Source organism: Rhinopithecus roxellana, chromosome 1 (genome assembly GCF_007565055.1).
Source record: "Rhinopithecus roxellana isolate Shanxi Qingling chromosome 1, ASM756505v1, whole genome shotgun sequence".
Classification (NCBI taxonomy): Eukaryota; Metazoa; Chordata; class Mammalia; order Primates; family Cercopithecidae; genus Rhinopithecus; species Rhinopithecus roxellana.
This window is the reverse complement of record NC_044549.1, coordinates 205,065,441-205,080,487: the sequence shown is the minus strand read 5'-3', so window position 1 is coordinate 205,080,487 and position 15,047 is coordinate 205,065,441. Positions and strand designations below refer to the sequence as shown.

The 15,047-nt window shown below is 49.2% G+C and overlaps 1 pseudogene; it reads left to right on the top strand.

Moving 5' to 3' along the window:
* Nucleotides 1–232: 232 nt before the first annotated feature.
* LOC104669898 lies at nt 233–2,105 on the top strand (annotated as a pseudogene).
* Nucleotides 2,106–15,047: the final 12,942 nt, after the last annotated feature.

Here is a 15,047-nt window from a genome sequence, read left to right as displayed (position 1 = left end):
CACATGGTCTCTGGACCACACTTGCGGATCCCTTGGCTAAAAGGTTAGCCTGACTTGCCCACAGCCAGATAGAACTACACAGGCTCCAGAATATGTCCTCGTACCGACACTGTCTCATCTCTGGTCTAGAAGCCCAGTTAAGGCGCCCATATAATCCACACCAAACAGGCATCTCCTCATTCTCCCAGATGCTACTGAGATGTCTCCCTGGGAGACATGGCCAGGCGTCGTCATGGCCTGCAGGGAGCAGTTGTCGAAGAATCGGGTCAAGTGGGGGTTTGCTGGCATTACCTGTGTTTCTGTGGTGGTCATGGCCGCGATCGTCCTTGCCATCATGCTGTGGCGGCCAGGCTGTGAGCTGGAGGCCTGCAGCCCCGAGGCCGACGTGCTGGATTACCTGCTGGGCCTAGGCCAGATCAGCCGCCGAGATGCTCTGGAGGTCACCTGGTACCACGCAGCCAATAGCAAGGAAGCCAGGACACCTGCCCTGAACAGCAACACCACCGTCCTGGAGGCTGACGTCAATGTCGAAGGGCTCGGCACAGCCGACGAGACAGGAGTTCCCATCATGGCACACCCCCTGGCTATCCATAGCGACAACACACTGGAGCAGTGGCTGGATGGTGTGCCGAGCTCTTTCCAGAAGGGCGTCAAACTGGACTTCAAGAACATCAAGGCGGTGGGCCCCTCCCTGGACCTCCTACGGCAGCTGACAGAAGGGGGCAAAGTCTGGCGGCCCATGCGGATCAACACTGACATCTTAAAGGGCTCTGACATGCCCATCTTAACTGAGGTCAGTGCCACAGAGTTCCTGGCCCTGGTCCAGGAGACGTATCCCAAGGCCACCCTGTCTCCAGGCTGGACCACCATCTACGTGCCCATGTTCCCAAACAGGACGTACACCCGAGCGATGGTGGAGAAGATGCACGAGCTGGTAGGAGTGGTACCCCAGAGAGTCACCTTCCCTGTGCTGTCTTCCACGGTGCGAAGGTGTCTTCCACCTTCACTTCCACAGTGGAGTGAGCCTGGCCCCACTCCAACTGGCTGCTGAGCCAATCGGAGAGGTACAGCCTGACGCTGTGGCAGGCTGCCTCGGACCCCATGTCGGCGGAGGATCTGCTCCACCTCTAGGACAACACTGCCATCCATCAAGTCTACTATGACATCTTTGAGCCTTTCCTGTTGCAGTTCAAACAGCTGGCCTCTACTTGGCAGGGTGTCATGAAGCGTAGAGAGGATGGCTGTACAGCTGTGGCTTACAGAAAGTATTCCATGAATGGCAGCCCCCTCACCTGGGCGATTTGGGGCCCCACAGGGAATGCCACACAGAAACAAACATAACACGGGAGGCAGCCTGATCCCTCTTCTCCAGCTGTTTGGGGGTGATGGTCTTGATGCTGCCCCAGGGGTACAGCAACAGTCACCCTCCCAGACACAGAAGGCACGATCCTGTGGAACACTGGCCTCTAGGGAACTGTGGCTGAGAGCCCCGTGCCCACTGTTTGTGCTCCAAGTGGCAGCATCCTCAGGTTGGAGTCCTGCCTGCAGCAGCTGGCCACACATCCCGGACACTGGGCGTCCATTTGCAAATAGTGGAGCCTGCAGCCCTCCGGCCGTCCCTGGCCTTGCTGGCATGCCTCTCCAGCCTTGGCCGCTTGCATCAGCCTGTGTGGATGGGGGCCAAAATCTCCCACAGGAGTTTTTCAGTCCCTGGTCACATGGCTGGCAGAGAACTGCTTATAGCTGTGGCTGAGGTCTTCCCCCGTGTGACTGTGGCACCAGGCTGGCCTGAGGCGGCGCTGGGCAGTGACTACAAGAAACAGCTGTTCACAGATATGCTAGAGCTGTGCCAGGGGCTCTGGCAACCTGTGCCCTTCCAGATGCAGGCCAGGCCACTGGGCCACAGCACAGCTGGAGCTGTAGCCAGGCTGCTGGCATCCTCCCCCTGGGCCACTGTCACAGTGGAGCACGGCCCAGCTAGGGGCGACTATGCCTCTGAGAGGACAGTGCTGCTGGGAGCCAGGGCTGTGGACAGGACCCGAATCTACTACAGGTTGCCCCAGGGGTACCACAAGGACTTGCTGGCAGATGTTGGCAAAAACTGAGCACCGAGGGGTGGTGGGCCAGCGGACCCCAGGGTGGAGGCTTCCCACAGGGAGGCAAGAAGAAATAAAGGCCTTTGCCTTTCTCCAGGCAAAACAAAACAAAGCAAAACAAACCAACAGAAAAAGAAAGGTTAGAAACCCTGGTCTGGATATCTAGCTTATTGTGTGTGGTCAATAGAAGCTTTTTAATAAATGAAAAATGTTTTACTCACCCCTTTCACTCCTTTGCTAGAAAAGACAACTTGGAGTTTCCAAGAGAACAGTCTGTCCCCTGGCTATGTTTCAGAAACGTTCCTTCTGTTCAGTCCAGCTTCAGGGAAAAGGACTGTTTCTAGAAGAAAGAGCCTACTTTACACAGCTGTATCCAGGGAAGGCTGAGGGTTGCTCCCCATGGCCCTCTGGTTCTCCCCCTGACTGTTTATGATCAGGCCCATGTGCAGCTTCTGGGATCCCTAACGATGCCTGATATATGGGGAGCTTAAGTGGCTACATTTCAGGCTTTAGATATTAGCAGAGGACTCTTGCACTGTCTGAAGACAAGCAGTTGATGTATTCCATGTGCTGGAGTCTGCCAGCCCATTAGAATTTAATTAAGCACATTCTTTCCTGACAGCCTTCTGGTGCTCAGGGGCAAGACGCCTTTGGCTTTGTGGCTGCATTTGGAACTCATTCTTTCTCCCTTTTTTTCCGGAAGTTCTCAGCATCTCCTCTGCCTTCAGAGAACCCGTGGTGGTGTGCATCAGGATCACTCCTGGAGATTCTGAGACAGCCGTCTTCCTTTCAGTCATCCTCCATAGGTGACTCTGAATTGCTCTGAGGCCTAAGAACTGCTGACCTCTGTAGGTTAATGAACCTCAAGCCAATGCCTCCACTCCAGACCTCCCGAGCTTCAGACATATGCACCTTTCTGTCTTTCGAGCAGCTCCACCTGGAATGTCTAAGAGGCACCTCAAGCTCCAAGTAGATGTCCTATAAGTTTTGGAGTCCCTCACCTGCTGTATTCAATTCATTCTATTTATTCTTTCTTCCAAAATTTCTCTCAATTCTCTCACCTCCCAAGGAAAATTCTGCCTTTCATAAACCAGGTTTAGTTGTCGCTGGATGGAGAAGCTGTTTCTCTGATTCACCCGATTTCCCTTTTTCTTGAGAATTTCTCCCTAACCATTGCTCCCATCTCGTAAATAACTTATAATAACTTGGGTAGGGGCCTGTGATTTCCCCTGCACACATGCATGCTTCTTGCTTTAGTTTCCTCTAGCACAGCTGAGATGAGGCTGGAAAACCTGACTGGATTTGCCCCACGGGAGACTCAGTGATAAGAGAAGGGAGCTCAGCACAGGGCGTACTGTGACGCAGGATCCCTGGCATCCCCCGCTTTCCCTTCGAAGCCTGAAGGGCCTGCCTCACCCGAGCTCCCCCTGGCATCCCTGTGGTGGGTACTGTCTTAGCACTTGCCAAGTTGAGTGTGTGCCCAGAACAGGTCTTCACCCAGAACAAGGCCCTCTCCCTGCTTCCCTGCTTCATTTCTGCTGCTTGTCGGGGCATCCATCTGGTTCTCAAACGGCTGGTGCTGGGTATGACCACTCCCTGCAGAGGAGACCGTGTCTGTTCCAGGGCCAGGGCTGCATAAGGTTCAGCATTGCGACCAAACCAAAATATGACAGAGTGACCCCAATTGTAATGATAAACTCATGTGTCACCCCCTGGCCATGCCATTGCTGCTGCCTTAGTTCCAGGCTTCAGTAGCTCTTGCCAACCGGTAGCAGAAGGCTCCCCTCCCGTCTTTGACCACAGCCAGTCTTCCCATGGTAGCTGGACCCACAATCCTAAAACTACAGAATATCACCATTTAGCAATTCTCAAACTATTTGGTCTTAGGATTCTTTCACGCTATAAAAAATTACTGACGAGGTGGGCAGATCACGAGGTCGGGAAATCGAGACCATCCTGGCGAACACAGTGAAACCCCGTCTCTACTAAAAATACAAAAAATTAGCTGGGAACTAATTGGTGGCACGTGCCTGTAGTCCCAGGTGCTCAGGAGACTGAGGCAGGAGAATCGCTTGCACCTGGAAGGCGGAGGTTGCAGTGAGCCGAGATCACGCCACTGCATTCCAGCCTGGGCGACAGAGCAACACTCTGTCAAAAAAAAAAAAAAAAAAAAAAAAAAAAAAAAAAAAAAAAAAATTACAGAAAACCCCAAGGGTATTTTGTTTATGTGACTTATATCTGTCCTTATTTACTATATAAATTAAAACACAGAAATTTAACAAATGTTAACTTACTAATTCATTTAAAAATAGCAATAAACTCATTACAACAGAAATAACATGTTTTAACTAAAAAGTCATCATATTTCCTAAAACAAGAAACAATTGCTTACAAGAGTGACATTGTTTTATATCTTTGCAAATCTCTTTAATGCTTGAATCAATAGATTAAGCCAGTGACTCATCGCTGTTCCTGCATCCAATCGGTTGTCCCATGTTGTTTTGGCTAAAGTGTGTGAGAAAAATCTGGCATTACACAGACATGCAGTTGAAAAGGAGAGGAGTATTTTAATATTCTTCTTGACAATTATGGGTTTTGCGTGTTGTTGTTTTGAGATGGAGTCTCGCTGTGTTGCCCAGGCTGGAGTGCAGTGGCACGATCTTGGCTCGCTGCAACAACCTCTGCCTCTCGGTCAAGCTATTTCCAACTAATTTTTGTATTTTTAATAGAGATGGGATTTCACCCTGTTGACCAGGCTGGTCTCAAACTCCTGACCTCAAGTGATCCACTTGCCTCAGTCTCCCAAAAGTGCTGGGATTACAGGCGTGAGCCACCTTGCCGGGCTGGGTATTTTTGTTGTTGTTGTTTTTTAATACTATACCCAAACTCAAGAAGTGATAGTTTCTTAAAGGTTTATTACAATATGGAATCTGAAACTATATCAATATACTTCTTGTACTGTCCCACATTAAAATCCAAACATTTCTCTTGTACTTTGAACATGTCTTTTACTTGCATGTAGTTGCCTAACGTCAGACATTGATCATTGGAAAAATATTGGTTCACTGTGTTGTATACATTTTCCAAATGTTGATATTTTTACTCTCCAATATTTAGATAGCACAATTCATTAGTATTACCATTGGAATGTCATTGGAAAACTCCCTAAGTGTTATTAGGAAGCTGTCAAGCTCACAGTGGTAAACACAGGTTTTCCAAAATTCTGATTCTCACTGGAAAGCTCAGATTTTATTATTGGCAACAAATACCATCAGTCGTTTTCCTGGAAGAAACAGTCTCAGGAGACCCATTTTTGAGAAAACATCTGCCAAACCCCAGTCTGAATATCCTTAGTTTGTCTGGCAGTCGTTTTTCTTAAGTAAAAATGTATCTTCTGAAAAAAGTGATTAGTTCACTTAACCAAAGCAGTCACACAAGTCATTTTTCCTGGAGACAATCATTGTACATCGTCATGTGGTGGAAGTGGTACTTCTAGTGATGCTTACCAGTCCACACAGAATGTGGAAACAAGGTGTTACGCAAGGGTTGAGATTTCATAATGTCAATAACTTCTACTCTTTCATCATAGACAAGCTGACGTGTGGCTTTTAAAAAAATTTATCTTTTGCCGTGAGTGTGTGGTAGTGGAGAATATGACAGCTGTCAGTACAGTGTAGTGTCACTATCTTGATCTGCGCTGAGGGGACAGTCATTTTACTCCCTGTTGCTTATGCACCATTATTACAAGCGGCAGCATAGGTAGAAAAGGCAAATAACACCTTCATATCATTATGAAAAGCTTGGCTTCAAGGAACCCCCACCACAGGGTCCTCTTGGGAATCCCAGGGATCCAGAGTGCACATTTTTAGAGTTTTCTATGTTTCCCCACTTCCAATGGGCTAAAAAAGGCTGTACCAGTGGTGGCATTTCATGAACCCCAATCTTCTTCCTATTCTGCCAGCGCTGTCCATAAAAATGTGACTTGTAAGGAAGAGTAGCTGGGAGCCTGAGTCCTGTCTGTGGGGGAGAACTTCAAGAGCTGCCAGCAAGCCCAGCTGTAATTGAAACATCTCAGGAAGGCTGCTGGGGGGCGGGGGTTGACATCAGCCAGGCAGCACTCAGCCCCGGGGCACCCAAGACTTCAGCAGTTTTATGGAAAGTCTGGTGTGTGCTTTGCTGGAATCCTGAGGCTGTGGGAGGTGCCAGTTCCAGCAATGACCTCATTACAACTGAGCGATTGAACAAGGCAGGCACCTTTCAAGGAAATCATCAGGTTCGCATGACTGTCAATCAAAGTGCACAGCAGCACCCTGTAGCAGGTGGGAAGGGAGTGTGATTTGGCTTCTGCAGAAGGGGAAATGGCATTTACAGAGGAAAAGTGAATTGGCGACATTCGTGGAGGGAACTGGCTTCTAAGATCTATAGATTCAGAGATTTTTAGGGCTACAAGAGAACTTAGATGTCAACCAGACAAATTGAGTTGGAAGGAGTGGGAAGATTGCTCAGGACTCCAGCAGAGCTGCTTTGGCACATAAGTCAGCTAGACAGCCCAGCCGGTTCCAGTCCCACCTCAGCAAGTTGGCATTGTACCCCTCTTTCTCCCATCTCCCAGCGGGGCAGCCTCCTATAAAGGAGGCCAACTACTCCACGTATCTTTGGTCTGGCGACCCTTTCAGAGTGAGGTTGGCCAGAAGACTCTCAGGTCACAGAGAATTAATCAGGCGGGACACAGAGTTTTTAATCCCCATTTTACAGATTTGGAAAGTGAGCCCCAGAGAGAATACATGACTTGCCAAGATCACATTAGTAAGTGGCAGAGGAGGAACTTGAACTCAGGTCTTGAGGCTTATGGTTCCACTGAGATGCTATGGTGTAGAGAGGAGAGTACAGGATCTGAAGACAGAAAAGCAGGGTTTTTAGTTCCTTTGATATTTAACAGCTGGGTGACTTTTGGTCAAGCCATTTTATTTCTCTGAATCTCGGTTTCCTCATTTACAAAATGACACAATATACATCATCTATCCTAAGCTCGTTCACAGGGTTGTTTTAGAGCATCAAATTACGTGGTTTTTATAAATATGCCTTATATACTGTGAATCTCTTTAATAAGTTTGAGGGGGCTCACACGCCCACTTAATGGACCATTCTTTTGCCCGCAAGGATGAGATAGACCCTTGGACTGACACTGCCTTCCTTAACTAAGGCCCTAAGAATCCCAGCATTTGGAAAATGTGAATCAAGAGATCCCAGAGGCTGCAAGCAGGGCGTGGTAACGGACGGGAATGGAACCTGTTATTTATACCAGCTCCCTTCACTTTTCAGGAGATCTGGGGGGATGGGGACGGCTCTGGGTGTGATGTTCCCAGTGTGGCTTTGGTGCAAGACTCCACAGTTCTTTGTCCCTCCGCTTTTACACCACTCCAAGCTGTGACACTCTGACTGCCATTCAAGCAGCACCATTGTACACTATCCTGCCTCGCAAAGTGGTCAGACACGTGTTTCCAAGGGCCGTCTAAGGAAGGAAACTGAGGGGCTGGTATTTGAATGTGGTTTTCGGATCCTTTCGAAGAGCATTCTAATGGCTGCTTCACTCTGCTTTCACCAAGGCAGCGCCGTGTCTTAGGGAGAGGCCATCTAGGGTTAGCAGTTAGGAGCCTGAGCTCTGAAGCCAGATGGCTTGAGCTGAAATTATTCTTTCTACTTCTCTCTGTGCCCCCTATTTCTTACCCTTAAAGTGGGGTTGATCACTTTGAATGTATATGAAAACAGGACCGGCTGGGTACGGTGGCTCACGCCTGTAATCCCAGCACTTTGGGAGGCCAAGGCAGGTGGATCACCTGAGGTCAGGAGTTTGAGACCAGCCTGGCCAACAGTGAAAACCTGTCTCTATTAAAAATACAAAAATTAGCCTGGAGTGCTGGTGCGCACCTGTAATCCCAGGTACTCGGGAGACTGAGGCATGAGAATCACTTGAACCCGGAAGGTGGAGGTTGCAGGGAGCCTAGATTGAGCCACTGTACTGCAGGTAGGGTGACTGAGCCAAACTCATCTGTCAATGGGCTCCAAGGATAGGGACCAGCAGTCTCCAGGGGAGTTAATGGCCCTGGAGACAGAAAGGGCAGACGGTCAGGGGTCAGGGCTTCAGGAGCAGCCAAGGGGCACTACGAGGAAAGAGACTGCAGAGAGACTGAAAGGTGACTCATCACGTGACAAAGACTTACTGTGATTACTGATAATTTGCAGCAGGCACTGTGTTGGGAACTGGGTATCCTAAGATGAAGACAGCAGGGTGTCTGGCCCAGGGACCCCCCCCACACGGAGGTGGCTGTGTTGGCAATAGTGGTGTCACAGCAGGTTAGTGCAGACAGCAAAACAGGCCACAGAAGTGTGCACTGGTCTGCGGTGACTCCAAGGAGGACATGATCCCCCTTGTCTGGGAGGTAAGGACAGCAGGAAGCCCACCAGTAGCTGGGAGTGGCGATGTGAGAAGCTGCCGGGCTGGCTTCTTGCAGGTCTCCTCTTAGAGTCAGGCCTTTTTGGCCAATTAAAGGGTCTAACCTCTCCCTTAAAAAGTCCTTAAAAAGAACTTTCTCCATGAATTCTCAGTGCTATGCTCACCCAGCCTCTGCCACCTCTTTTGCTGTTGGGTGGCTGTGGTCGTCACAGGTTCTGCTTCATTTTAGAGACCAAGTCAGCCTTCTGGACTTGCCACTTGCTGGGTAAAAAACCAGTAACAAGTGAGAGCCGCGCTTCTCAGGCCCCACCCCTTGTGCATGATTGATTTCTAAGCAGGGGAAGCGCGGCAGCCCCACGTTAGACTCGCGTCTATTTGCTTGCAGATCTGCACACAATGTTTCCAGCTGCTTTTGTGGCTCAGTGGAAGCCCCAGCTTTTTAACTTGTTAACCACAACTCTTCCCGCTGTAGGACTGCAGGTAGGACATTCCTCTTCCCAGGCTCACTGCAACACTCAGTAGCTGCTTTGAAGGAACAGAAGGTTGCCACATGCCGGTCTCTCCTTGGGTCACTTCAGGGTTCCACTCACCGTTGCTTCAGGGCATCTTTGATTCTTTGTTTTCTTTCGTTTTCATTCTCTCCTCTTCAGAACAAGAGTAGATGGTTCAGCGTATGCAAATATCGCAGTTCCAGGTAACTTGAGAGCAGTTTGGATTTAGGTATTCATTTTTACTTTTCTATGACCATAGATATAATCTCTTTATGCAAATAAGACTTACTATTGTATTATAACAGCAATAACCGTGCACTGCTTCAAATGACATCATTTACAGTTTTATTTCTGCAATAAGAACATATTTCGGCAACAGCGTCAATGCTACTTTTTGAGAGGTATTTTCTAATTTCTAAAGTTGATGGGGTCAAAGACTTGCTACGAGTACACAGGTCACATACACCACCTCATGCAAAGCAGGAAGGAAATAAATCAAGGAATGAGAACAAGCGCCAACGCCATTCTTTTTTTTTTTTTTGGAGACAGAGTCTCACTCTGTCACCCAGGCTGGAGTGCAGTGGTGAAATCTCGGCTCACTGCAACCTCCTCCGCCTCCCGGATTCAAGCGATTCTCCTTGCCTCAGCCTCCCAAGAAGCTGGGACTACAGGCGCGTGCTACCATGCCCAGCTAATTTTTGTATTTTTAATAGAGAGGGGGTTTCATCATGTTGACCAGGATGGTCTCAATCTCCTGACCTCATGATCCGCCTGATCTCGTGACCTGCTGACCTCGTGATCTGCCCGCCTCGGCCTCCCGAAGTGCTGGGATTACAGGCGTGAGCCACCGCCCCTGGCCGAGCCAACACCATTCTGCCCCGTTGTCAATTAAGACTTTCACTCTTAAGCAGAGTAAAGGGCAAAACCTAAACGATTTTTCTCACAGTTGTACTCCAATTGTCTGTGGAAACCAAAGGAAAGAGTCATTGGTTCTGATGGAAGGTTAGAAAAGCTTTTGAGAGGAGATAGCACTGAACCTTGATGAGTGGGTCATTTGGGTAAACTAAAAAGTGGTGGTGGGGCAAGGAGAAGGGACGTAAAGGGGGAGCAGCCCCCTTGGCCCACTGTCCATGTCCCCTTGGCTTTTCACTGGTGCAGGCTGAACTCGCGTGCTGCAGAGTCCATGTCCCTCCCACCCCGGCAGAAACCCGCACCTGTGACTGATGGGAGCGGTGGAAAAATACCCGCAACTTCCTCTCTCTACTCTTGGGTGAGGACAATTCTGAAGTGAAGTCTACACTGTCTCCCAGATAGGATCAATTGTTAGTTGCTACAATGGGAACCTGCTAAAAAAGTACACTTTTATTGACTTCTTTTTGTTCCCCACTATCCTGCTGGGTTTTTTCCTGGATTATCTTACCCACCACTGTCCCAAATATACTTGCACTTGAATCCTTGTCTAAGGGTCTGAGAGTCCAATCTAAGATAAAAGATGTTTCAGTAGCTGGAACAAAACATGTAAATGGGATGGGTTGGGTGTATTTGAAAGGCGTGAATGCTCCAAGCGGGCTAGTGGCTTGGGAGTTTAGAAGGAGATGAGACTTGGCCGGGCGCGGTGGCTCAAGCCTGTAATCCCAGCACTTTGGGAGCCCGAGATGGGCGGATCACGAGGTCAGGAGATCAAGACCATCCTGGCTAACACGGTGAAACCCCGTCTCTACTAAAAAAATACAAAAAAACTAGCCGGGTGAGGTGGCAGCGCCTGTAGTCCCAGCTACTCGGGAGGCTGAGGCAGGAGAATGGCGTGAACCCGGGAGGCGGAGCTTGCAGTGAGCTGAGATCTGGCCACTGCACTCCAGCCTGGGTGACAGAGCGAGACTCCGTCTCAAAAAAAAAAAAAAAAAAAAAGAAGGAGATGAGACTAGAATGATAGTAGTCACGATGTGAAGTATCTGAATCCTGGACAAAATAATCTAACTTTTTTGTAGACAGTGGGAAACCATGGGGCTGATGAGGGTGGTGAAAATGTCCTTCCTGTGTCTGCAAGCATCAGCTTCTCTGGCTCAGGCTCTTGGGGCTATATGCTTCTTTTTCAGCCCCTCCATTCTGAATCACCTGCTTGCTAGGGATTCTGCAGGATGCACCTATGGTCCACCAAGTTTGGTGTCTGCTTTTGAGGAGAACATTGAATTTCTTCTGGAGCTTCTTGAGCTTCTATGTGGAAAGAGCTAGGGTTTTGGGAAAAGGCCAGACTTTTGGAACAGTATAGGCTATTTTGGCATTAATTGGATTCTTCCTCATAGGCAGAAGAAGGTGAGTGGCTGGAGTTACTCATTCTAGTTCTTACAATCTCAGGAGGAATGTTTGATGCAAAGGAGTCAGATAGCTCTAAGAAGAGCCCAGCTCACTGAGTTTGACATTCCTGCGGGCAAATAGGAAAAGATTTCCAGCCAGTGCTAAGGAGTCAGATGGCAGTTGCTGGTGGCATTAGAGCTGTTCACCAGGGCTTCATGGGAAGAAAAGCTGTCCATCAAACACCATCCTATCTGCTGAGGGCCTCCTGGGCTTTGGAGAATGACCCTCACCCCTGGTGATTATCTGAGACAGTGGTGGGTGTCCAGGAAGTTTCCAATAAGAAGGCCCAAGAGGCTGTTCCTGTTCATCCAAAAGGAGTGGAAAGGAGACAGGGAGGTATGTCTGCTTTGTGGGGAAGGCCCTGGTGCTGGCTAACAGTAAGCAACGTGGTCTTGTAATGCTAGTGGGGAAAAAGCAAAGGGATGTCAGCAATCCAGCCTGTGTTTGGTGAGTACATTTGAGTCAGGTCCTAGGCTGGGCACTGAGGGCGGGAGTCGGGAGAAGGAGCAAGATAAGCCCAAGGAATTCATGGTCGGGGTGATCAAGAAGGTATATGCGCATCTAACTGTCATTCCAGCTGCAGTCTGACCTGAGCCACGAAGAAGTGCAGAGTCCTCAAGAGGCCAGAGAGCACATGCCTGGTTAGAGTCGGGGTGTTTGATGGGAAGATAAAAGGAAGAGTCGACATCTGAAGTGAGCCTTGTAGGATGTGCAGGGTTTGGACACATGGAGATGGGTGTGGATGTCGGGAGTTGGGGAGTTTTATTCCCAGGGACGTTATTGGGAGGGACTCTAGGTCCAGCTCCTGGGGAGGGGTCCTTGGTTCGCTGCCTACCCCAAGACCAGCTTCCACGTGTGTGAGCTCCCCTTCTATTCTTTTAGTCCTGGCTCATCTTAGCATTTAGGGAGGCCACATCCCCTCTCTGGGGCACTGTTCCACCACTTAGAACACAAGGGAGTCGGGCTGGTCAAAGAGTATCTGTGTCAGGGAAGGACTGTCTCAGTTATATCCTCCACCTACCCTCGGTGAGAGGCACTGCTGGGCTTAGCCTGGTTTCTGACAGGAGCAGGGATGTCCCATCGCTCAAGGGTGTTCAGGTGTGTGTGGTAGGAAATTCACTGGACTGGCACTCTAACGTTTTATAATTCCTTCAGAGTAACACTTACCCCATACATCTACTTCCCCCTCCCACACTTACCACCCCCAGTGAAACCAAAGCCAGTTTGCCCGGTGTACATGATGTGCTGTGCCCAGCCGACTCCGAGGGAATGGGCCTGCTGCCCAGCTCCATGCAGGCTTGCCTTGTGGGGAGAGCTGCCGGCTCATTAAACCCCTTCATTTGTGAGCCATGAGTGCACACTCCTGCATGCCAAGGTGCAACATGAGTCTAATGAAAGAATTATTAATGTGCACACCTTAAATGCAAATAGAATAAGGCCCCTACAAAAACACTCTCAGAAGTTAACTGGAATCTTATGCACTGCCAGTCGGGGGATGGCTCACCCGTTTTCTTGCCAGCCCATTCTAAATCTGGGCTTTCTCCTAGGAAGTTCTTCCTCGGATGGAGTGGAGGTCAGTCTCCCCGTGACTTTGACTTCACAGGGCCCAGGTTATCTTGTGGCAAGGCCGAAGCCCTGCTCTTTCTCATCTCCCAAATCCTGCTCTTCCGGGCTCTTCTCTGACACTTCCTGTCCATCACTTCTTGGAGTTCCTGGCTGGGTCATCTCTGAAGGGCGTTCCTTGGCTCTGTTGCATCGTCTGCTCTGCAGTCTTTGGCTTGCCAGTACTGACCTCCTCAGGTCAATAGGACATTTAGTGTGTGCTGGGCACTAGGGCAGAGGAGGGATAAAGGATGAGCCATACAAGGACCCAGCACTCTGGGGGCTCGCAGTCCAAGAAAGGGGAGCACATACCCCTGCAGATAAGTGCACAGCACCAGGTGCCTGAAAGGAGGTACAGAGGGGGCTCTAGAAATTGTAGGTGAGAATTCAGAGTCCCACCCAGCTCAGTGGTGTTGGGAGAGAGGGAAGGGGATGGGAGTGGGATGTTAGAAAAGAGGTCTAGGTGAAGGTGGCTTTGAATTAGATCAAGTAGGATATAGAGGATTAGGTCAGGCAAAGATGTGGAATAATCTAGAGAACAGGAGTGGGAAGATGAAACAGGCAGGGCAGATACATGAGACTGTGAAGAGGTCAGTTTGGCAGATGCACAGTGCACAGGGTGTGGTTGGGGTTAGAGAGAGCTGACACTGGAGAGACAGGTGGCTGCTATTATGAACAGACTTGAATGTCATGTTATGAAATTCAGGTCTGTGAGATGCCTGTTCTCTGTTTGTCTCACTAGATCTGGTCTCCACGCCACGGTGGTAGTCTGATTACAAACCCATCCTTAATTATTCCCCTCCTGGATCCATGCCCCCTTGTGCTATAACTTTGACTGCTCTCCCACTCTGATTCTGAGCTCTGGCATATAACTTGCTTGGTCAATGGGATGTCAGCAATTGTCTTGAAAAACGATTGCACGCTGGGGTTTGTCCTCTCTTGCTGCTCCTGGAATCCTGCTGCCACATGAATGAGCATGCTGAAGGCTAAGAGGAGGTGATGTGGATGGAGAAGCACTGAAGTTCCCCATCTGGCACTCAGCCGACCATAGATGCATGAGTGAGCACTAGCAGAGGTCAGTGGGGCCTGGCCCAGAGCAGCAGAACTGCCCAGTTGAGCTCAGCCCAAATTGCCAATCTGCAGAATTGCGAGCTAAAAAATGGTTGTTGTTTTAACATTCTAAATATTGGGGTGGTTTATTATGTGGCAAAAACCAACTGCCATAGGTATAATCCCAGATTCAAGGGATCCAGGTTTAGAGGTCCTGGGATATGGTGAAACATATTTTGCATGTGGGAGGAATGTAAGCAGTTGTGGCTGGAGCACAGTCTATAGGTTGAAAACTGGCCACTAGCCACATACATACCCCTCAAGCGGTAGAATGTATTTTTCTTTTTCTTCTCTCTTTTTTTTTTTGAGACGGAGTCATGCTCTGTTGCCCAGGCTGGAGTGCAGTGGTGTGATCTCAGCTCACTACAACCTCTGCCTCCTGGGTTCAAGCAATTCTCCTGCCTAGGTCTCCCGAATAGCTGGGGTCACAGGCGCCCACCACCACACCCAACTAATTTTTGTATTTGTAGTAGAGACCAGATTTCACCATGTTGGCCAGGCTGGTCTTAAACTCCTGACCTCAGGTGATTGCCCCATGTCAGCCTCCCGAAGTGCTGGGATTACAGGCATGAGCCACCACGTCCAGCCAGAATCTATTTTTCTAACCCTTGATTTGGTGATGACCATGTGATTTATTTCATCCAAATGGACAGAAGCAAATGTGATGTAAGCAGAAGTATGAAAAGTGATTGCACTTTGGTGCTTACCTGCTTGTTGTTCTTGAAACTGTTTGACTGCTTTGTAAACAAGTCCAGGCAAGCACCCTGGAGAGTGAGAGACCCATGTCAAGAGAGGCCCCTATCTTTCTAAGCATCTCCAATAAAGCCATTCTAAAGTGACTGGTCCTAGATAACTTGCCAATCAACTGCAGACACATGAGTGAGCCCAGCTGGGATAACCAAGATCAGCCTGCAGCAGACCAGAAGAACTGTCCAACTG